The 24,037-nt window shown below is 39.9% G+C and overlaps 1 protein-coding gene across 10 annotated transcripts in view; it reads left to right on the top strand.

The window, feature by feature from the left end:
• Positions 1-24,037, top strand: part of LOC144605008 (triple functional domain protein) — a 329,272-nt gene that overhangs the window by 241,582 nt on the left and 63,653 nt on the right. The window lies entirely within an intron of this gene.

Below are 24,037 nucleotides of genomic sequence, written 5' to 3'. Positions count from 1 at the left end.
GATATGGGGAGAAGGCAGGCAAGGGTTATTGATTGTGGACGATCAGCCATGACCACAATGAATGGCGGTGCTGGCTCGAATGGCCGAATGGCCTCCTCCGGCACCTATTTTCTATGTTTGTAGTTATCTCCTCTAACAATGGAAATCTAACAACTACGATGTAAAGTTGTTCTTATAACCATCTGAGGGTTGTAATTTGATTTTAATGGAGGATTTTAATTCTCACAATGCAGGGCTGCGCCAAAAACCCATCCACCCACGCGTTAAAACATTTAAGAATGTATATATCAGAACAGTTTACAGCTCTGACCTGTGGGGATTGTAGGGGAAGTTGGTTTGTCAATACTTTGGAAAGTTTGGAAATAATAATCTGGAAAAGGTTGGATGTGGTGTGTGTATTTAAAATGTAAGGCATTGCTTATCATATTGTAGCAAACATGTGAAAGCATGGGGATCATCAAAATTAACATAACAAAAACAACAATAATGAAAAAAATTAATAGTAGTGATAAATGACAAATCCCCAATTACTGATGATTTCTATCGGTATAATTTCAGAAAGATGAAAGGTACAATCAGAGAACTGCAAATTTATCACATCCATTATCAGGAAATTAAGAGGATCCACAATTACAAGGCAGAGAGTTGCATGAGATTTGCAACGTTTTGAGATTTTGTGATTAAGTGGTGGATAGAAAAAATATTCTGAGGAAGGGTCTTGACCCGAAACCTCACCCATTCCTTCTCTCCAGAGATGCTGCCTGTCCCGTTGAGTTACTCCAGCTTTTTGTGTCTATCTCATGTGCTTTGTATGTTCTTTCCAAAAGCATTTGATAATGTCTTTCATGTTAGTTGAAGTATGTCCATGAAGCTCGTGGAATTTGCATCAAATTATATCCTGGTTAGCAAATTGGCAATGCAGCAGGAGATGTATAGTTTGGACAGTTGGGCAGTACTCGAAACATCAGGTTATGATTAGTTACTCTTGTCTGGAGTTGCACCATTCCTTGAATTCATAGATAATGGGATAAACAATTAAAGATAGAAGTATGGAAAAAAGTAAGTTTGGCAGCATTGTAAGAGTTGTGTTTGGAAGCATTAAAGGATTACTGATAGTGTGAAAATTGAGCAAAACTGTTGTGAATGACTTTAATTCTCAATGTGCGTGAGGTTATAATCTTTGAAGGTAAAGAGCTCAGAACTGCTTTCTAAATGATGAAACTTGGAGGCAGTAGCTGTGTAAAGGGATTTTGAAATTCATGCAAAAGGATCATTTAAAAATGTCATGAACTATTTAAAAATGTCATGGACAGATATAGCAAATAGTCAGAGGTCAATGAAATGCTGGTTATTTTGTCAAGGTCATAACAATCGCCTTTCTGGCATATCTCAATAATCTGGTATAGGCCCTATTAGGCTCTGGGGACTTATCCACCTTCTTATGCTCCAAGAGACCAACGCCACTTTCTCCTTGATCTCAAAATGCTTGAGGATATTAGTATACCCCACACTGATCTCACTCTCCTCCATGTCCTTAATGAATACTCACTTACATCGCCAAGTACTCACTTACATCCTCTGACTCCAAGCATAAATGAATTCCTTAAATGTAAAATAATAGTGCATCGAAATAAGCATGTATCCATTTTACTTTGGGAACAAATCAAAATATAACTTGTAAGTTTGCCCAGTCTACCAGGTTTATGCCACATCCTCACAGGTCTGGGTTGGGCTGGATCATGCCCAGTGCTCATTGTCACCACCTTCAGTCCCCAGATATCTTAGCTCTGCTGAATGCAGTGGGTTTATCTCACGTATGCTCTACGCATTTGTCCATCATTGAGTCAAGAAAGAGCCATGATTGTGAACAGCACTGTTCCACGGCCTCGTGCCTCAAAGGCTATCACAACTGGGGTTGAACTTTATCAGCTGTGACAGATGCAGCGTTTTAATAGATTTTAAATGTCTCTGATTTGCATTAAAAAAAATTAAATTACATCATCTTTTAAAAAATGAAAAACATTGCTCGACCACACATTGTGCTAAAGAGAATTATTTTAAAAACATTGATTCCTTTTTACCTCCTGTTCCACGGAATACCACTACATTGAAATCAATAGAGTTTTTTAATCTTTATGAGGTCCAACGAGGCAGGTGTGGTAGTTTGTAGCCTTTCAGAACTCGGTGAGGTCAATCTAATCATCTTATTCCAAGGCTGTTTTAGCACTCCAACCGACTAGTTGCTTTAGGGGGAAGTGAATTGTTAGGAGGCGTCAGAGCAACTTTACAATGCTAGGTACTGGGAAGCCCCTAATTCGTAAAATAATTTCTAACTCTGCAAAATCCTGGATTAAGCTTTATCTCATAATTAGAATCATAGAGTCATAGAAACATACAACATGGAAACAGGCCATTCCGCCCAACTTGCCCATACTGACCAAAATTTCCCATTGACACTCGTTCCACTTGCCCGCATTTGGCCCATATTCCTCTAAATCATGGGCGTCAAACGACCGGCCCGCGGGCCGCATCTGGCCCCCAAAGAGGTCTAATCCGGCCTGCGGGATGAATTGGGGGGGAAAAAAGTATATTCACGACCATTTACTATGTATCTGTACGGCAGCCGCACTCTCTCCCTCGCTGTGCTCTCTCCCTTGCCGCTCTCTCTCTCTCCCTCGCCTCTCTCTCTCTCTCCCTCTCCGCTCTCTCTCTCTCCCTCCCCGCTCTCTCTCTCTCTCTCCCTCGCCACTCACTCTCTCTCCCTCGCCGCTCTCTCTCTCTCCCCCTCGCCGCTCTCTCCCTCCCTCGCCGCTCACTCTCTCTCTCCCTCACTGCGCTCTCTCTCTCCCTCCCCGCTCTCTCTCTCTCCCTCGCCACTCTCTCTCTCTCTCCCTCGCCGCTCTCTCCCTCGCCGCTCTCTCTCTCTCCCTCACCGCTCTCTCTCTCCCTCCCTCGCCGCTCTCTCTCTCTCTCCCTCACCGCGCTCTCTCTCTCTCTCTCTCTCCCTCACCGCTCTCTCTCCCTCGCCACTCTCTCTCTCTCCCTCGCCGCTCTCTCTCCCTCGCCGCTCTCTCTCTCTCCCTCGCCGCTCTCTCTCTCTCCCTCACCGCTCTCTCTCTCTCTCCCTCCCTCGCCGCTCTCTCTCTCTCTCTCTCTCTCGCCGCTCTCTCTCCCTCACCGCGCTCTCTCTCTCTCTCTCCCTCGCCGCTCTCTCTCTCTCCCTCGCTGCTCTCTCTCTCTCCCTCGCTGCTCTCTCTCTCCCTCTCCGCTCTCTCTTTTAGGTTTTTATGGATGAGGAAGGGAAGAGAGGGTGTCAAGGGAGGGTTGTGGGGGAGTAGGTGGTAAACAAAGGAAGTAGGGAGGGGGTGAGGAAGGGTGGATGAGAGAAGAAATGGTGTTTAGGGATGAAGGAAGGGAGGGGATTTAGGGACGAGGTAACGAAAGAGAGTGAATGAAGTAAGGGAGGGGAGTGGGGGAGTAGTTGGAAGGAAGGTAATGGGGATGAGAGATGGGATAGGCTGAGGAAAGGGGAGGGCAAGTGAGGAAGAAGGTGAGGGTAGAGAAGGGGAGAGGATGTGAGGGGAAGGAAGAAAGACAGGAGAAGGATGGGAAGCGGGGCCTTCAGGTGAGATGATGGACAGACCATCTTTCACCATGCCAGGTAGCTGGTGTTTGGCTGTTCACCACCCAGCCAGCCCATTGTGGGCAAAACATAAACACTGTAGGAAAACTATAAGACAGGGGAACAGAATTAGGCCATTTAGCCCATTAAGTCTACTTTGCCATTCAACCATGGCTGATCTATTTTCTCTCTCAACCACATTCTATTGTCTTCTTTCTCCCTTTACCCTAATCAAGATCTATCAATCTCTGCCTCAAAAATACTCAATGTCTTGGCCTCCATCACTGTCTGTAGCAATGAATTCCACAGATTCACCACCCATTCCTCCTCATCTCCATTTTGAATGTATGACCTTTTATTCTGATGCTGTGGTCCTAAACTCTAATGTTTCCTATTACTGGAAACATTATTTCCACATCCACTCTCTCTAGGGCCTAGATGCCAATCATAAAAGTAATGCTTGCAAGGCAATCTTCATAAGAAACGAAACTCGTAAAGTGAAACACTTTGTAGTTATAGCAGAGACTGAGACACATGAGAACAGGTTGAAAAGACGAAGGCAACGAAAGCTGTGGGAGGACGCGCGCGTGCGTTCGCGCGTGCACAACTGATCCGGCCCGCATGAAGTCGCATTTTGCTCATTCCGGCCTGTGACCTAAAATGAGTTTGACACCCATGCTTTAAATATTTTCTATCCATGTACCTGTCCAATTGTCTTTTAAATTATGAATAGATATGAAGATTATGAATGGAGATGAAGAGTGAATGGAGATTCAGAGAGAGTTGTGTGAAAAGAAAATGGATTTTCAAGAAGATCCATGAGAAATTTTAAAAGTACCACTGTGTAGTTTACTACATACAGTATCACAGATCAGAATTCTAAACATTTTTGGAGCTTCAGGGAAAATTATTTTAATAATTCTAAAAATCAGTGTGGCTAATTGTATGGGCTAATTGTGCCATAAATGCAATAGGTTCTCCCAGGGCATGTTGGTTACCTATGCAGCTGCAAACAGGTCAAGCACAGTATCTATTTCGAAGGACTTTCTCCTGCAGTACCAAATATTTTAGTTTGGCCACAATTGTCATAATTTAATTATTTTGTTTGCATATCATCATTAATGGATACAAACACTTAGTATTTATACCACTATTTACATGTGAATTGGCTTGAGGTTCTCCAGGATGGTGTCAACCTGGCCAAAGAAAAACACTTTTTAATATTAAGAATGGAATAATTCTCTGTGCACATTTCAGTCACCTTCATCATAAATTATTGGTGAAAGGAAGTATCCTTTTAAGTACCTTTAATAAAGCAAATGACCTTTCTAAGTGCTGCATTCAATATTTTTCAGAGCCAAGATGCTGACCTTCTTGTGCTTTGTTTTTAGTCTTTGATGAGATAAAAGAATGGTGCTGGAGTTCCAATAATGATATCTCTGAAATATTGCCACTTCCTCAATGATTAATGATATTTATGCACCATGTGGATATCACGTTTGTAGTGCTCCATGTTGAGAATTTGGCGTTGACCTACCAAACACGCATCTTTCAACAACTGGGTTCAGTTAAACAGTACTGGAAGCCTTGGAACAAATTACACATTACTTTGATTGTTGCAATATTAAGCAAAAGAGACTAATAAAGGCAAAAATATATATTGTCAGAGAATTTTTGCCTTCAGCAATGATTAAACCCTTTTGCTAGCCACACTTTATAATTTCACAATGCAACTTAATCTCGTCAAAATTAAGTGACAGTCTAGTTCAGTAGCTACTTTGGTTGTCTTTACACACCACTTAGAAGGCTTTGAAGAAGATTCCTGCTCCTTTAGCATCAGAATGGATTAAAGAATGAACGACATTGTCTGCATTAACATAGCCCCTTTCGAGGTCCAAAACTGCTCAAAAGTCAATGAAGGACTTGTTGACCTGCAGAAAAATAAAGATGCAACATCAAACAGATATTATATTTTGATAATAAATCCTAGTGGAACAGTGGCAAAAATGTCCTTGTTCTTCAATATTGTGCCATGAAATCTTTTAATTCCACCTGACCTTGGTGGAATATCTGTTTTGAAAAACAGCATCTCTGACATTCTCACAGCACTACACTGCCAGCCTCAATTATTGTCAGATCTTTCAATTAAGACCTGAACTCTCAACCTTCTCAAGCTGAGGTAAAAGTGCTACCCACTGAGCCGCGCAGCAGACACGGTCATTTATGAGATTTATGCAACGTGGGGGTGAGCGCAAAAATTAATTATAAATCTCTTTCTATTTATTAACTCCAAAGGATAACAGTTATCTTAGCCAAAAATGTGCTTGTTAATACTCATCTTCATTTTATACAATGAAATTGATAATAATTGCCAAAATAATTGCCAAAATTACTGCAAAAAGCTTTGGAAAAACTTCTAGCAATTTGAGGAATAGCCTGGGCACAAATATAATATCCGACCATAAAAAACTATGGGGTTCATTCAGTATAGACGAAAGTTACCTAATCACTGACCTGAAACCAGTATAAAATGACCATGGACCATTTGGCGAGTGCTCCAGAAATGATGGATCACCCAAACTGTGAAGGGTGCTGTGAGTTCCAAACCTTGGAGCCAGTTACATCAACACCCTACAGCCAGTACCCGTTAAGACCTGTGGTGCAGTTTCTCCAATTAGTATTTCAGAACGTCATTGAGCAGACTGGATATCTGACTATGAATATTTCATGTCACACAGGGGACCAGCTGCTGACAAACTCTGTTCCTCACTGGTTTGCTAAACTGTCCTAACACCTTCAAAAATCTAAACACAAATGTCTCCATGATTCTTTATACATATTCTATTTAGAATGATCTATTGCAGGTAGCAGATAAGGCTGTCAGAAGAAACAGCTGGATTTTGATCAGCTGCAGAAATCGGCAGAGAAATGGCATATAGAGTTTAACCTGAGCAAGTGTGAGGTGTTGCACTTTGAGAGGCTGAATGTAAGAGGGAAGTATATAGTTCATTGCAAGACCCTCAACCGCATTAACGCGCAGAGGGATCTTGATCACTAAAGGTGACAGCACAAGCAGATAGGGCGGTAAAGAAGATGTATGTGTAAGAAGGAACTGCAGATGTTGATTTAAACCGAAGATAGACACAAAAAGCAGGAGTAACTCAGTGGGACAGGCAGCATCTCTGGAGAGAAGGAATGGGTGATGTTTCGGGTCGAGACCCTTCTTCAGCCAGGGGTGGTGAAGATGTATGGTATGCTTGCCTTCATTGCTGGAGACATTGAGTATATGAGTCAGGATGTCATGATGCAGCTCTATAGGACTTTGGTTAGGCTGCATTTGGAGCATAGTATGCATTTCTATTTCCCCCTTTACAGAAAAGATGTGGAGGCTTTGGAAAGGGTACAGAAGAGATTTATCGGAATGCTGCCTGGATTGGAGGTTTTTCAGCTACAGGGAGAGGTTGCATAGACTTGAATTGTTTTCTCTGGAATATCAGAGGTTGTAGGGAGACGATAGAAGTGTATAACATTATGAGAGGCATAGATGGGTTAGACAGTCAGAACCTTTTCCCAGGGTGGAAATATCCAACACTAAAGGGCACAGCTAGAGGGGGAGAGTTTAATGGAGATGTGCAGAGAGTAGTGGGGCCAGGAATACATTGCCAGAGGTGGTGATAGAGGCTGATATAGTTGTGGGATTGAAGAGGCTTTTAGATAGGTGCAGGTAATAGAGGGATATGGATCATGTACAGGCAGATGAGATCAGTTTATCATGGCATCATGTTCAGCACAAATATTGTGGGCTGCAGGGCCTGTTCCTCAGCTCTACTGTGTTCAATTCTAATGTCATCTGCTTATTTCAAAACTGCTCTGATATCCAACTCCAATCATTATTGTATATCAAGGACAGCTTTGGTCCAAATTCAGAGCCTTATCCTGTTTTTCCCTCGTTTGGGAGATTAAAAAAGTTGGTTATCTCCCACCCATCACTGCATTGCAAATACGTAGTCATGTGCAACATTGCAACATTATTTCTACAGTCTTTGAATCTTGGTCATCTTTCTGGATCTGTGAAATTCTAAGAATGTCATCACTGAAGCCAGGATTTCTGATCACTCCCAATGTTTATACTTCTGACAAAAGCTTGAGGCAGTAATAATGTTTGGTTTTCTACAAAAAGCAGAACTTGCATTATCTACATGGAACCTCAAGAATTTTATGAACATACTAGAAAAGAGGGCCCGTTGGGCCCGTCCCCACACCCCCCATTCTCACTCCCCCAGCCCCACTCTTACTCTCCAAGTGTGCCCGTTGGGCCCGGAAAAGAGGGCCCGTTGGGCCCGTCCCCACACCCCCCATTCTCTCCTCCCCCAGCCCCACTCTTACTCTCCAAGTGTGCCCGTTGGGGAGGGCCCGTTGGGCCCGTCCCCACACCCCCCATTCTCTCCTCCCCCAGCCCCACTCTTACTCTGTCCTCCTGATCTGTGTATGTCAAGTGACCACTATAGCCTTCTTTTTTTTTTTTTTTTCCTAATCAGATGTTTTGGGTTTTTTTCCTAATCAGATGTGCAGTACTTTGGTCAACGTGGGTTGTTTTTAAATGTGCTATACAAATAAAAGTGACTTGACTTGACTTGACTTGACTTGCAATAACAAAAAAGACTTCTTGGAAGCTTTTCGAAACAATGTAGCCGCCGTCACAAGCTGAAAACTAAATCCTTGCTGAAAACTAAATCCTTTTCTGTAAACTTTTGGAAACAAATGTAGCCCCTTGAAGAAAAGGGTTAGAAATGAAAATTTAAACTTTAATATCTCTCTAGCTTTAAAAAGGTAGCTTCAATTTGAACGAAAGTACTTACAATAGTTGCCCAGGTTAATGGTGAATACGGCGGTACAAAAATCGTAGCGCTTTGGTGTACCGTCTAGGAGGAGTAGGGTTTGTAAGTAATCTTCCGTACATACACATATACATACATACATACGGAATGTTGGACCGCAGAGTTTTAGTATTATATAGATAGATGAACATAATTAGCAGTAAGTTTTTCAGCATCCAGTGTCATTAATGCCCAATGGAATTATCATTCTATACTATTTTTCCAGTGGCCAATTAGAAATGTGATTGCATAATAACATGCGAGTTGTAACGTTTTATAGCTATGCTAAATATAAAATGGAAATTGAGAACACTGTTTGACTGAGAGGTAACAATTAATTCAGATGCAATGAGAGGGAAGCAAGATTAATACTCTGACAGTGGAAACAGAAGAATTTGCATGGTGGTCGTTGCATTCTTCGTATCAATGTCCAGATTAGGGCAGCTAGGAAGTTTACATAAGTATCGAGTAGGTGCCCTGAACTTCCATTGCTGCAATTGTAATAAATAAATGCAAATATCTTTTTGCTGCAATTAATCATTTTGTTTACCATCTTGCTCCATAAAATGGATTTCAACACGGGGGAAAGACGGAAGACAACAAAATATTTTTTTGAGGAGAAACTTGTCTTTGAAGCCTTTGTATGGGAGCAGGTCAGTGAGAATTCAGATCATGAGCCACATCCTAACAGAGTGCCCAGAGTGACAGGTTGGCATTAACATTGTGTGCATTCAGGGTTACCATGATGCTGCATCTAAGCATCTGATTCTAATCTCAAAATAAATAAGGATTTCTGCTGAAAGACGAGCCATATTTCAACTACTTCCTTATGTTTGTTTTATTTTAGACTTTAAGTAGATTTAACTGTAACTTGTTAAATCTTTAGCAAAATATGGCTTGCTTTTATATATGTCAGAAAAAGAATGGAACTTTATGATACATCTTGGTATAACATTTAAATTTCTTGCCTGGCATTGTCTGAATTTAAAATTTCAAGCACATTGTCAGCAAAATATTTTTGAAAGAAACAAACTGCAGTATATTGTGAGAAAATAATAGAGTTGATGGCATATGAGCAGTATTTCATATTTCATATTTCAGATACAGTGCGGAATGTTGTGCAGTAATACAGTGCAGTAATGCTGCTTGCTCGTTTTTTTTTATCATAAGAAATATGTTGACGAGTACAGACATCCTTTAAGGGTTAATGTTTATGCAGAGCAAGCTGTGAGATGCATGGATCAAATCTTCTGCTTCTTATGAATTTGGGCATGGGATCAAATGACGATATCTTGTCAGGGATGTGGAAGATTAACTGTCTTCACTGCAGCCAAGGTTCAGTGCAGACATTTGTCTGCATTGCAGACTTATGAACGCTTGGAAGTATGTCTAATTAACTTTATGATTAATCTACAGTGTGATCCTTGGTGTACATAGAATTGATGGGTTTTCAGAAATGTCAGAATTACAGCTTGCTTTAGCTGTTTAACCAGCAACTTGGAATATCAGAAATGAGAACATATGTCGGCTGCAGAGCTCCTTTGAGCCTGCTCAGCCATTCAGTAAAATTATTACTGATCTTCCACCTCATCACTTTCCTGTCCAGTTCTAATATACTCATGATGTTCAAAATTGTGACCAGATGCAAGATTTTTCTCGTGCAATAACATTGTTGAGTTTGCTGACTATTGTTTGCTCTTGGTAATGTTTTTTTCTTCCATTGATTCTCAAACTTATTAGTCTTATCAATTTTAATTTACTAAAAACTGATGAAACATAAAACCGTATTCATTCCGGATGTTTTCTTATAGTGACAAAGATTGACTGCAGATAAACTGTTCAGGGCTGTAGGATGGCCTCTCAGAATTGTTAGTTTCAATAAGGTTACCCATTCAGCTAAACTTCATTCAGCTCAATCTTTCATAACAAGACAAAACCTCTTCATCCCAGGAATAAATCTAGTGAACCTTCTCTGACTGCCTCCAATGCAAAGATGTCTTTCCTTAAATTAAAAGCTAATTTGTATGTTGTACTCCAGGTGTGATATCACCAAAGCCCTGTGCAGCTAGTATAAACATCTGTATGTTTATGTTAATCTGCTAACAAAGCCAAGATTTCCATGTATCTTACTAATTCATTGCAGTACTTGCATTATTTTGATACAGATTGTGAAAAGATAATGCTAAATCAATATCATGTTGTTTGACAAATTAAAGCGATATGCGTTTGCTCCTAAACATCTGATTTGGGTAATAAATTTAAAAACAATACTGCATCATGCAAATAGAATGATTGAGTAAATTCCTGCTGCTTGTAATCCTGTCTGCAGCCATTTTGTGATCAAAAGCCCTTTGAGCATTATATGGATTTCACACTCCTAGGTATGAGTCTGAAGAAGGGTTCTGACCCAAAACATCACCCATCTAGAGATGCGACCTGACCCGCCGTTACTCCACCACTTTGTGTCTAGATATTTGTTTCCATTTGCATTTCTAAGCCTTTTTTGTTCTACCCCACAAAGTAAAAGGATTTGTTTTTCAATCCTAATATTTCATATAATCATTAAATAAGACTGATGTGAATTCTTCAAAATTGAATTCATCAATGCTGATATTCTACAAATGATTTTTGGACAGCCATCATTTCATAAAGTGTACAGAGCTGGACATTAGGTTGTGGTTAGACCACTACATTACATTGTGCAAAACTTTAATTTTAGTTGAATTTAAAAAGTAAAATTGTCGTTTCCTCCCATAAAATATATGCTATGTAGACACTTCTGCTTCTGTTGGCATTATTTACCTTTTTCTATATCCCCCATAGCTACAGAATATTTTTTTTGAATTGCTTTGGGCTTTGCTGATAATGCAAAGTCTTTTTGTTTTAAAAATACTAAATTGAACTGTTTTTATTTTTCAAGTGGGTTTCCACACTGTCAGTTAATTGCAGAAGACTTCTCCAGTATCTATAATATCAAAACCTTAGATAAGATCAAATAAGAAAAAAAGCATTTTTGAACACGCCTGGCCAAACATGAATTCAAATTTCTTTAAAAAATGATTTTAAAATATTATTTATGGATTGTAAGCATAACCTGAGCAGAAATCACTGATTTTCTACAATAACTGGTTTTCCTCAAAGTCACATAAATTTACACTATGTTTTCCATTCAATTAAACAAAAGCATGAACATTATTTTAAGTTCATTTTGTTTTCAAGAGAAAGTAGGTTCCTGTTTCTGGTTTTCATCTATCAGTAAGTAAGTGCAATAGTTATTCTCAATACAAATATAAGAAATCAAGCTGATTCTGGTAAGCCTCAGATTGCAGTTTGAATGGAATATAATTGATAAATCAGTTTAATTAGATTAACAAAATAATTAACTTGGTAAATTCTGCCAAACAAATTTAAATAATGTGCCTTTTTAATTTGTTTAGTGACTGGTCATATACAATATGTCCACACAATGGTTTTGGGGGTGTAACTACAGTAATTACGGTAGTCTCTGAATCATGCTTGTACAGCTATTCCCTGTTGCAATGCTTCGTTCCAGAGCTGTGCCTGAGTCACTCAGTGAACAATATCCCTCAGGAGAGATCTGATGTTTCATGAAGTCATGACAGTGGATCAAGATTCTTAAACAATATAAAGCATTTCTTTGAAAAGGTTAAAGGAGTGGTGGAAGAAAAAGAGAATTGCGGTCTCTTGGATATATAGTTTAGATGCCAGTCAGCTATTGAGTTCTGATCATGTCAAAAAACAGTAAGGAAATCCATACATTACATCCTGTTTGTTCATTGAACTCTTGCAGTTCTGTGCCATCCAGCAACTGCAAGTTCTGGATTCTTGATTTAGGTAAGAGTCAATATAAATATTTAGCTTGTTTTTGCATCTCTATCACTTTTGTGTTTTGCAAAAAAAAATCATGAACATCGTGGTCAGATTGATTTTGAACTTTTTAAAAGCTGGCATGTTACTTATTTTATTCATGTAAATGTTATGATGAAGAACCAGGTCTTTTTCTGTTGACACACATTACAGTATTTATCAACAGCATATTTAAATAACTGTTTCTATTGTTAACGCTGAATTTCATAATAATAGTGCTGAAGAAATTCAATGCAGAAAGTGTTAACAAATGTACAAAATTATTAATTTTATAATATTTAATGTCTTATGCATATCCATGAACTTGATTTTGTGAAGTTTAATCTATAAACATTGTTCCATCTTGGTTTCTTTAGATGGCTATTAAAAGTAGGTCTAATTTGTGCGAGATATGAAAAAGGAGAAATTTATTATAGTCATAGTTAGTCCACTTCCCTTAACATATTTTACTATTATACTTGAGCGATGACGTTAGGAAATAGGGCAAGTTTATATATTACACCAATTTATTAGTAGTTCCCAGATGCTTTTAGAAGCTTTTAGATTAGAATCTTACATCGAGTTGTATAATTCTGTATTATCAGCAGAACTTTTCGATTCCTTATTTAAAAATTCACTCAATTTTGTAGTTTGCTCATTAAGTTAGTTCTTTCCTACACACTTGCCAGTTCTTGTCCTACCCCTTTCCCTGAACTCTCGCTATCACCTATCTCCTTTGTTCATCATTCTGGAGGAGTGTTATGACCAGAAATGTTATCTGTCCATTTCCCTCCATAGATGCTGCCTGACCTGCTGAATTCTTCCAGCAATTTTTATTGTGTTCAAGATTCAAACATGTGGCAGTTGTTCAATTGAAGTAATTTATTCATAAATTTGGGGAATTGATGTGAGAAGATTCAGTGAGTTCACAGATTGTCGAATGGAGGCTTAGAGGAAGATTGGATAGTTGAGGGTGGCAAGCACACCTGGCTAATAATCAAAAGTATATACAATGTTGTTAAGCTGGAAAGGGTGCAGAAAAGGTTTATGAGGATGCTGCCTGGACTCGAGGAACTGGGCTATAAAGGGTTGAGAAGGCTAGGGATTTATTCCTTGGAGCATAGGAGGATAAGGAATCTTACAGAGGTGTACAAAAACCTGAGAGGAATAGATCAGATAAATCCATAGAATCTTTTACTCTACCTAGAGATGGGGAATCAACCAGAGAACATAGGTGTAAAGTGAGGAGGGAAAGATTCAATAGAAACCTGAGATAAAAGAGAAGATTTACGATAGAATAGGCACTAAAAGAATGTAACATATGAAATAGAAGCAAGAGCAGACCATCCGGACCTTTGAACCTGCTCTGTCATTTGTGAAGATTATGGCTGCTAGTCTGTCTCATTGCCATATCCTTTAGCTCCCTTAATATCCACAAAAATAGCAATCTTGATTTTGAATGAGTTTGACAACTGTTTCCAAGATTCACTAGCTCCTGTGTGAAGAAATGTCTTCTCATCTCAGTCATAAAAAGCCTACCTCTTCTGAGTCTTATCTTGTGTTTTGTGTTCCAAGGGAGTTCCTTGAATCTATCCTGTCAAACCCTGTATGAATTTTGTATGTCTTAATGAGATCTCCTCTCGTTCAAGATGCAGGTCTGGTCTTACTCATTTTGTCCTCCTACAGCAAACCCACCACACCAGGATCCACTCTAGTGAAGCTTTCCTGCCTCTGAGGCATGTAAACCCTTTCTTAAGAAAATAGATTAAACCGTTCACAATGCCCCATATCTGGTCTCACCAAGGCAAAGTACAATCACAGTAAGACTTTCTTGCTGCTGTATTTAAATCCTTGTTTAATAAGGGCTTACATCACAAATGCCTTTCCAATTGTTTGCTATATCTGCATGTTGGCTTTTAATGACATGTGTACAAACACAACTCAGTACGTTTGAATGTGTAGAAGGAACTGCAGATGCTAGTTTAAACTGAAGATAGACACAAAGAGCTGGAGTAACTCAGCGGGTCAGACAGCATCTCTGGAGAAAAGGAATAGGTGACATTTCAGGTCGAGACCCTTCTTCAGACTGAGAGTCAGGGGAAAGGGAAACGAGAGATAAATGTTTGAACATCAATACGACCCAGTCTCTCATCATTTAAAATATATTTTTCTGTTTTATGCACCAAAGGAAACAAGAGCACATTTGCCATATATTCCATGTGCCATGTTGTTGCGGATTCTCTCAGCCTGTTCTCATCCCCTTGAAATGTTTAAGAAGGAACTGCAGATGCTGGTTTAAACCAAAGATAGACACAAAAAGCTGGAGTAACTCAGCAGGACAGGCAGCATTTCTGGAGAGAAGGAATGGGTGACATTTCAGGTTAAGACCCTTCTTCAGACTTTAAAAGGGTCTCGACCCGAAACGTGAACCCATTCCTTCTCTCCAGGGATGTTACCTGACCCGCAGAGTTACTCCAGCTTTTCGTGTACATCCCCTTGAAGCCTCTTTACATCCTCCTCATTGCTCATAACCCTATCGCAACACACTACAGCCACTGGTCCCTCCTTTTATCCTCAAAAAGCTCCAGCAGATTAGTCAGACAAGATTTTCCTCTTATTAATCCTCAGTGATTTGCTCAGTCCTTTGATTTATTTCAAGATGTTCTGTTATTGTTTATTTCATTATAGGGTCCAGCATTTTTCCTTTTGCCTAACAATAAGCCAAAAAGTTGATAGTTCCCTCTTTTATTTTTCCTTTCTGAAATAGTATGATCTTGTTTGCTAACCTTCAATCCAAAGAAAATGTTCCAGAATCATGGGAGATGGTAACCAGAACATCTGCCCTTTTAAAACTCTGGGAGTTAGATGATGAACTCATTGGTTTCAGCATACTCCCGATACAATTTGTTAATTAATGCAGTTTTTCAGATATCATTCACACTGGATCCCTGGTTCTCCCATATTTCTTACAGATTTTTCAATGTCTTCCATGAAGGCAGACACAAAGTAGTTGCTTAATTCCTCTGCTGTTTCAATATTCCCCAGTATAAATTCACCCATTTCTGTCTACAAGCGACCTGTTTTACCCTTGCTGGAGTTTAAATGAGTGATAGTCCTGCCAACTGAAATAGGTAGATAAAGACAACTGAACAACAATACCTTGCAGGAAAGAACTGCAGATGCTGGTTTACATCGAAGGTGGACACTAAATGCTGGAGTAACTCAGCGTCTCTGGAGAAATGGAATAACAATACCTATGTCTTGCGGAGTTGCAAGTATGAGGAGAAAATTGTAGCCACTTCAGACTTTCCAGCATTTGCAGAGAAAAGTGGAAATCCAGATTCTGTAGAGATTCATTGCTCTTCCATAAATTATGCCATAATATTCAACACTTTCAGTGTCATTAACCAGTACCAATATCCCTTGCATGAAGACCTTCGATACACAAAGTCAGCTCTGTTGGGCAGTCGTGTCACTTGCATGCCAGACACCAGACTCACAAAGCATAATCTTTTTTCAGCTCTTGTCAAGTGAAGAGGTTCAAAGATATGCTCTCAGACACCTTGAAAAATCCAACACCCCAACTGATTCAAGGAAATCCCAGGCTTATGATCAGTTCAGAAGGAGCATTCATGATGGCATTTGTGAGAAGCCCTATGTAAACAGCATAAGAAACTCAGAGACTCAAACTATCTGCTCAAAATGTCATCTCCTGCGCTATCCATGGGAAATCTTTATTTTCCACATTGGTCTCTTTGGCCACCTTTCAACCCACAGAACTGGAGTGGAAGCAAGTCATCCTACCCAAGATGAAAAATCAAGGATAATTGGTTAGACTTGAATAATTCCAACCACTCCTCTCATAAAATAACTTGAAAATGTTACCAAAAACAGAAAATGCTTCAAGTACTAATGTCAGGGGTCATCAATGCAGAGAAAAGCAGATTTAAAGTTTTTGGTCAATAATCTTTCATCAGAACAAAAAAAATTATAAATCATATATTTTATATTGCAGAGAAGGGAGAGATGTGTAGTGAATATAGGAAATGCCTGATAGGATAGAGACCAAAAGAAATGGAATGATAAAAAAGATGGTGCCGTGAACAGGAGTTTATGAAGTTTGAATGAGATTAATATCTTAGTAAATTCACTGACAACAAAAAATCTAATTTTATAAATGTTGAATTTAATTAATATCAATGCCTTTCTGCTTGTTTTTAAATGTTCCTTAATCCCAGGGGGAGTGGGGGTGCTGATAAATTATAAACTTGAGGTATAATCTACAGATCTGAAATTGTTAGACAAAGAGCTGGAAGACTTGACTTTAACAAAAACTTAAGTTCAAACTTTCTGTTAACTAGCATTAATCCTATACAGTGTTTCTTTTAAATTAAGCAAATTGCTCAAAACATATGATCTGCTAACTGGCTAATGGAAAGATAGCTGTGCTTTACTGTTCCTTTTGGATATTTGTCATTTTTCTTTTAGACCCTTTGATGGGAAAATGGAAGCATGTCCCCATTAGAGAGTGAAAGGAATTTTCTAAATAGGAATAACTAAAAAGATACATGGGAGGGGGAAGTCCTCAGAAAGTATGGAGTGGTCAAGCTGATGTGTCTGGAACAAAAGTGATTTTATATCTTTCTGGGTGATAGTCTATCTCTGGTATTGTGCTGTATTCCACTGTGGCATTTTTGTCAGCAGAAATCTATCACAGCTGTATTTTGTGGTGTTATTATGATTGTGCCTTGAATTATTTCTCTAGGGATTTCAAGCTAAATTGTTTTCTATGCTTTCCAGCGGTTGAGTTGAATTTCCAAAAAAATACAATTAACCATTTCTATATGGATATGGAAAAAATGCTATTTTATTTTCTGGCATCATTGCATACATGGTTGAGAGACATATAACTAGTGTTTTATTTCCATATTTAAGTTTGCATACCATTGTGATTCATTAGTTGTTTGTAAAAATCTTTTTTTTTACAGAAATTAGGCTGGAGCTGTGATTGCAATCCTCAAGCAGTGTTAAAAGTTCTGGAATCCCCTGTGATAAAGTGAGAAAGTAACCCATTAATCACCATAGATCAGTTCCATAGATCGTAAGCATTGGGAGCATAATAATTATTTACTTTGGCAAGGCCAACTTTGAGGGTATTAGACAGAAATTCGCTCACTTTGAATGGAGCAGGTTGGTTGAAGGAAAAGGAACGACGGGAAAATGGGATGTTTTTAAAAGGGTGCTGACAAGAGTCCAGGACAAGCACATTCCTTTTAGAATGAAGGGCAAGGCAGGTGAGCGTAAGAAAGCTTGGATGGTGAGAGAAATTTAGGTTCTGATCAAGAGCAAGAAGGAGGCGTGGGGCAGGTATAAGCAGCTGGGATCAAGTGTATCCCTGGAGGAGTTTTGGAAACTGAGGAGCAAGTTAGAAAAGGAAATCAGGAAGCCAAAAAGGATAGGAGATGGCTCTGGCAGATAATATTAAGGATAATCCCAAGACATTTTATGTACATAAAGGGGAAGAAAGGGTAACCAGAGAGAGAATGGGACCCCTCAGTAATCAAAGCAGTCAACTCTGTGTGGAGCAACAGGAGATGGGCAATGTCCTCAGCGTATTTTTCCTCTGTTTTTACCTTGGAAAAAGACACGAGGACCGGAGAACTTGTGGCAATTAATGGAATTGCATTAATAAACCCTGAAATAATTGAATCAGCATTACAGTCGTGAAGGTGCTGACACCTATGAAGGTAGACAAATCTCCTGACAAATCTCAGATATATCTGAAGACACTGTGGGAAGCGAGAGAGGAAATTGTAGGTGCCCTAACTGAGATTTATGCGTTGTCATTAAAACTGGAGGTGCCGTAAAACTGGAGGGTGGCGAATGTTGTGCCTCTATTCAAGAAGGTTGCAGGGAAAAGCCTGGGAACTACAGTCCAGTTAGTCTGACAACTGCAGTCAGAACGTTACTAGAGATTATTCTGAGGGATAAGCTACACAAGCATTTAGATGGACAAGGGCTGATTAGGGATAGTCCGCACAATATTGTACATGGGAGATTGTGTCTCGTGATTCTGATTGAGTTTTTTGAAGATGTGACCAAAAAGGTTGGTGAGGGCAGAGCTGTAGACGTTGTACATATGGATTTCAGTAAAGCATTTGACAAGGTTCCACATTGTGGGCTGCTCTAGAGGGTTAAATCTCATCAGTTTCAAGGAGAGATAGCTGAATGGATAGATAATTGGCTTCATGGAAGGAAGTAGAGGGTGATGGTGGAAGGCTATTTTTTCGGATTGGAGTCTTGTGACTAGTGGTGCACCTCAGGGTTCAGTGCTGGGCCCGTTGCTGTTTGTCATCTATATCAATGATTTGGATGAGAATGTACATGGCATGATTAGCAAGTTTGAGATGACACTAAAGTGGGTGATAGATAATGAAGATGATTGTCAAAAATTGCAGCAGGATCTTGATCGATTGGGCAGGTGGGCTGAAGAATTGTTGATGGAATTTAATACAGAGAAATGTGAGTTGTTGCATTTTGGGAAGTCTAACAAGGTCAGGACCTACACAGTGAATGGTTGAGCTCTGGGGAATGATGTAGAGTGGAGGGAATCCAGGAGTGCAGGTACATAATTTCTTAAAAGTGGCATCACAGGTAGATAGGGTGACCAAGAAGGCTTTCAGCACATTAGCCTTCATCAGTCAGAGTATTATCTAAGTTGGGAGGTCATGTTACAATTGTCTAGGACATGGGTGAGACCACATTTAGAGTATTGTGTTCAGTTGTGGTCACCATGTTGCAGGAAAGATGTTGTCAAGTTAGAAAGGGTGCAGTGAAGATTTACAAGGATGTTGTCAGGACTCGAGGAACTGAGCTTTAGGGAGAGGTTGAGCAGGTTAGGACTATGCCTTGGAGCGCAGGGGGATGAAGAGTGATCTTACGGAGGTGTACAAATTCATAAGAGTAATAGATCAGGTAAATGCCCAGAGTAGGGGAATCGAGAACAAGAGGACATAGGTTTAAGATGAAGGGGGAAAGATTCATTAGAAATCTGAGTGGTAACCTTTTTACACAAAGGGTGGTAGGTGTATGGAGCGAGCTGCCGGGGGAGGTAGTTGAGGCAGGTACTATCACAACGTTTAAGAAACATTTAGACAGGTACATGGATAGGATAGGATAGGTTTAGAGGGATATGAGCCAACGCAGGCAGGCAGGACTAATGTAGACAGGGCATGTTGGTCAGCGTGGGCAAGTTAGGCTGAAGGTGCCTGTTTCCACGCCATGTGACTCTGACTATAAATCTGGAGGCCTGGACTAATTATCCAGGGACACAAGTTCAAATTCCACACGCCAGTTGGAGAATTTAACTTCATTGACTTCTCTGGGAAAAATAAAGTATCTTTATTGGTAATGGTAATCAGAACCATTAAATTGTCATTTACAAAAGAATCTGCTTTACTAATATTGTTCAGAAAATAAAATCTGCCTTTCTTTTCTGCTTTATGCCATATAATGCTCCAGGCCAAAAGCAATGTGGTTATCTTTTTACTGAGCTCTGAAGTAGCCCTGCATGTTAATCAGCTGTGATCGATATGGCACTAATTTATGCTGAAATAAAGGCACACCATGTCCAATACTCATAAGCGTCCTTGGTAACCTCTGGAAATGTGTGTAACTTGGAAGAACACTTCTACAGACCAGTCAAATTCCAACCTGCTGTAGAAGAATACCTGTAATCAACATTCCCGAGTCCTCCATCACAATTCCTTAGTATGTGCTACCCTAATCTTCAAGTTGGACCCACAACCTCTGGTGGTGAAACAGTGATTTTGTGTCAAAAGGGACCAACATAGAAGTGATCCACATGACTCCCCGATCCTATGAATACTCATGACATTAGGTCAGGCACAGCAAAAAAAACTCCAAATAGCCATCCATCATCGACAATCTACCATCAAATGATGAATGCCCTTTGCCCTAATGAACAGCACTGAGAGTGGCAAGGTCGCAACATGTAATAGGTTTTTCAATCAGAACTGGCCAGGTCTTGAAATATCATCAACTTGTAACATTAGCAATTTTTTCTCTGTGTAGATGCTGTCTAACCTACGGAGTTGTTCCAGCAATTTCATTTAGGTTTACAGCAAATGCAGTAATTTGTATCTCACAGTTATGGCATTGTTTTTTTGCTCCTCCATCGTCTCTTCCAGACAGACCAGCTGTGAGTAGCAAACCTTCACCACCCTTTCTCAGCTGGCAATACCACTTATGTCATTCAGTCACCCTTGGACTCCACCCTTATGCAGCTGTTCTCTGAGGTCTCTTCATCCTTCCTTCTCTGCAACTTGAAATATTTGTCTTTTAACTGTCCTAGATCTAAACCATGGTCATGGAATTGAAATGTTCATTCTGTTTCACAATGCTCCCTGACCTCTTGAATTTTCCCGCATTTTCTGTTTTTATTTCAGGGTGTATTAATCTCTTTGCAATAGATTCACATTTCATTTGGAACATGGTTTGAATTTTATTTTCTTCCTTTCTTTCTATTTCCTTCTCCTTTTTATCTTTCCTCTTAATATCTTTATTTGACATCCAAGACCTTAATAATTTCCAAAATTCTTATTAGTTCAGTTCCATTATGCCTATATCTTTTGAAATGTGAAAAACTCACAGAATAAATCACTAATATTGCACAATGAACAATCATTTACTTATGTGAGAAGTAGTAATGCATTTGCTCATGCATCATTTTGATGAAAGTGTTCTATAGTGAATTTCAAGGGCTTTTCTTAAACCTGGATTTCCTTTCAATAGGCTTTATGAGGAAAAACAATGCTGGCATGAAAAAGAACATGCTATTTATTCATCCACGTCATTTTTTAGAATATATTAAATATGTGATGAATAGTGTCAATTAAAATTGTCACTTGACAAAATTGACACTGGAAGAGAAAGGCAAAGCTGGGCCAGACATGACAAATCACAACCCTGTCATTTGCCACTAAACATTTACAATAACACTGTAGTTACTGAGAACACTGAAGCATATGGATACTTTCAAACTAAACACTAAAATAGTTTAAATAGTTTTAAGAGAAAACAATAAATAGTTGTTGAACAAGGAGTGAAATAAGGCAACAGAGAAAGCTTTAGAATGAATGTTGCAACCAGTTCAAGATATAATCCTTTTTTATGCAATCATATTTACATCAGACTAAGAAGTACATTTTAATCTTGTGTCACCTAGGACACATGATATAAATGTTGTCACAAATGGAGATAGGTTGGTTAGTAAGTCAGTAGACGACACCAACATTGGTGGAGATGCGGACATTGAGGAAGGTTGCCAAAATGTTAATAAACCACAGATTACTCTGTCAAGCTTCCCAAGTTTGCGGATGACACAACCCTGATTGGACTGATCCAGGATGGGGAGGAATCTGCCTACAGACAGGAAGTGACGCAGCTGGCGTCCTGGTGCCATTGCAACAACCTGGAGCTCAATACTCTTAAGACAGTGGGCGGCACAGTGGCGCAGCGGTAGAGTTGCTGCCTTACAGCGAATGCAGCGCCGGAGACCTGGGTTTGATCCCAACTATTGGTGCTGTCTATATGGAGTTTGTACGTTCTCCCCGTGACCTGCGTGGGTTTTCTCCGAGATCTTCGGTTTCCTCCCACGCTCCAAAGACGTACAGGTATGTGGTTAATTGGCTTGGTAAATGTAAAAAGTGTCCCAAGTGGGTATAGGATAGTGTTAATGTGCGGGGATCGCTGGTCAGCGCGGACCCGGTGGGCCGAAAGGGCCTGTTTCCGTGCTGTATCTCTAAACTAAACTAAACAGTGGAATTGATTGTAGACTTTAGGAGAGCTCTCCCTCCCCTCCCCCCACTCACCATCAACAACACCACAGTCACATCTGTGGAATCATTTAAGTTCCTTGGAACCATCATCTCCAGGGACCTTAAATGGGAGACTACCATCGACTCCACAGTCAAAAAGGCCCAACAGAGGATGTACTTCCTGCGGCAGCTGAGAAGACACAATCTGCCACAGGCAATGATGGTCCAATTTTATACTGCCATCGTAGAGTCTGTCCTCACCTTCTCCATCATGGTCTGATTTGGCTCAGCCACCAAGCACAACATCTGGAGGCTGCCATGAATCGTTCAATCAGCTGAGAAGGTTGTAGGCTGCAACCTTTCCCCCCATCGACGATTGTACACTGCAAGGGCCAGGAAGAGAACGGGTAAGATCATCTATGAACCCTCTCACCCTGGCCACAAACTCTTTGAAGCACTTCCCCCTGGAAGGACTCTGACAGACTCCGGACTGTCAAAGCCACCACAGCCAGACAAAAAAACAGCATTTTTCCATGAGCAGTAGCTCTACTCAACAGCCAAGTCTGTAGCCTCCTTGTGCTCTGGTATTTTATTTCATTCTTCACATGCTTAAATTATAATGTTTTATTTTTAATTGGACAAGGTGTGCCTATATCGTGTTGTTACTTGCGAGCAAAGCACCAAGGCAAATTCCTTGTATGTATACATACTTGGCTAATAAACTTTATTTATTCAATTTAGTGCCTTCTCCAAAGCCTCCCTGTCCTTCCTGTAATTGGGTAACCAGAACTGCACACAATGCTGGATTAGAGGGTATTAGTCACAGTGAGAGGTTGGACAAACTTGGATTGTTTTTGCTGGAGGCTGAGGGGAGACCTGGTAGATGTACAGTGCCCTCCATAATGTTTGGGACAAAGACCCATCCATCATTTATGTATTTGCCTCTGTACTCCACAATTTGAGATTTGTAATAGAAAAAAATCACATGTGGTTAAAGTGCACATTGTCAGATTTTATTTAAGGGCATTTTTACACATTTTGGTTTCACCATGTAGAAATTACAGCTGTGTTTATACATCGTCCCCCCATTTCAGGGCACCATAATGTTTGGGACACATGGCTTCACATGTGTTTGTAATTGCTCAGATGTGTTTAAATGCCTCCTTAATGCAGGTATAAGAGAGCTCTCAGCACCTAGTGTTTCCTCCAGTCTTTCCATAACCTTTGGAAACTTTTATTGCTGTTTAACAACATGAGGACCAAAGTTGTGCCATTGTGAGACTGAGAAACAAGAATAAAACTGTTAGAGACATTAACCAAACCTTAGGCGTACCAAAATCAACTTTTGGAACATCATTAAGAAGAAAGAGAGCACTGCTGAACTTTCTAATCGCAAAGGGACTGGCAGGCCAAGGAAGATCTCCACAGCTGATGACAGAAGAATTCTCTCTATGATAAAGAAAAATCCCAAGCACCTGTGCGACAGATCAGAAACATTCTTCAGGAGTCAAGTGTGGATTTATCAATGACCACTGTCCGCAGAAGACTTCATGAACAGAAATACAGAGGCTACACTGCAAGATACAAACCACTGGTTAGCCGCAAAAATAGGATGGCCAGGTTACAGTTTGCCAAGAAATACTTAAAAGAGCAACCACAGTTCTGGAAAAAGGTCTTGTGGACAGATGAGATGAAGATTAACTTGTATCAGTGATGGCAAGAGCAAAGTATGGAGGAGAGAAGGAACTGCCCAAGATCCAAAGCATACCACCTTATCTGTAAAACACGGTGGTGGGGGTGTTATGGCCTGGGCATGTATTGGCTGCTGAAGG

Source organism: Rhinoraja longicauda, chromosome 2 (genome assembly GCF_053455715.1).
Source record: "Rhinoraja longicauda isolate Sanriku21f chromosome 2, sRhiLon1.1, whole genome shotgun sequence".
In the NCBI taxonomy this organism is placed as follows: domain Eukaryota; kingdom Metazoa; phylum Chordata; class Chondrichthyes; order Rajiformes; family Arhynchobatidae; genus Rhinoraja; species Rhinoraja longicauda.
The sequence above is the reverse complement of the archived record's forward strand: the minus strand, read 5'-3'. Positions and strand labels throughout refer to the sequence as shown.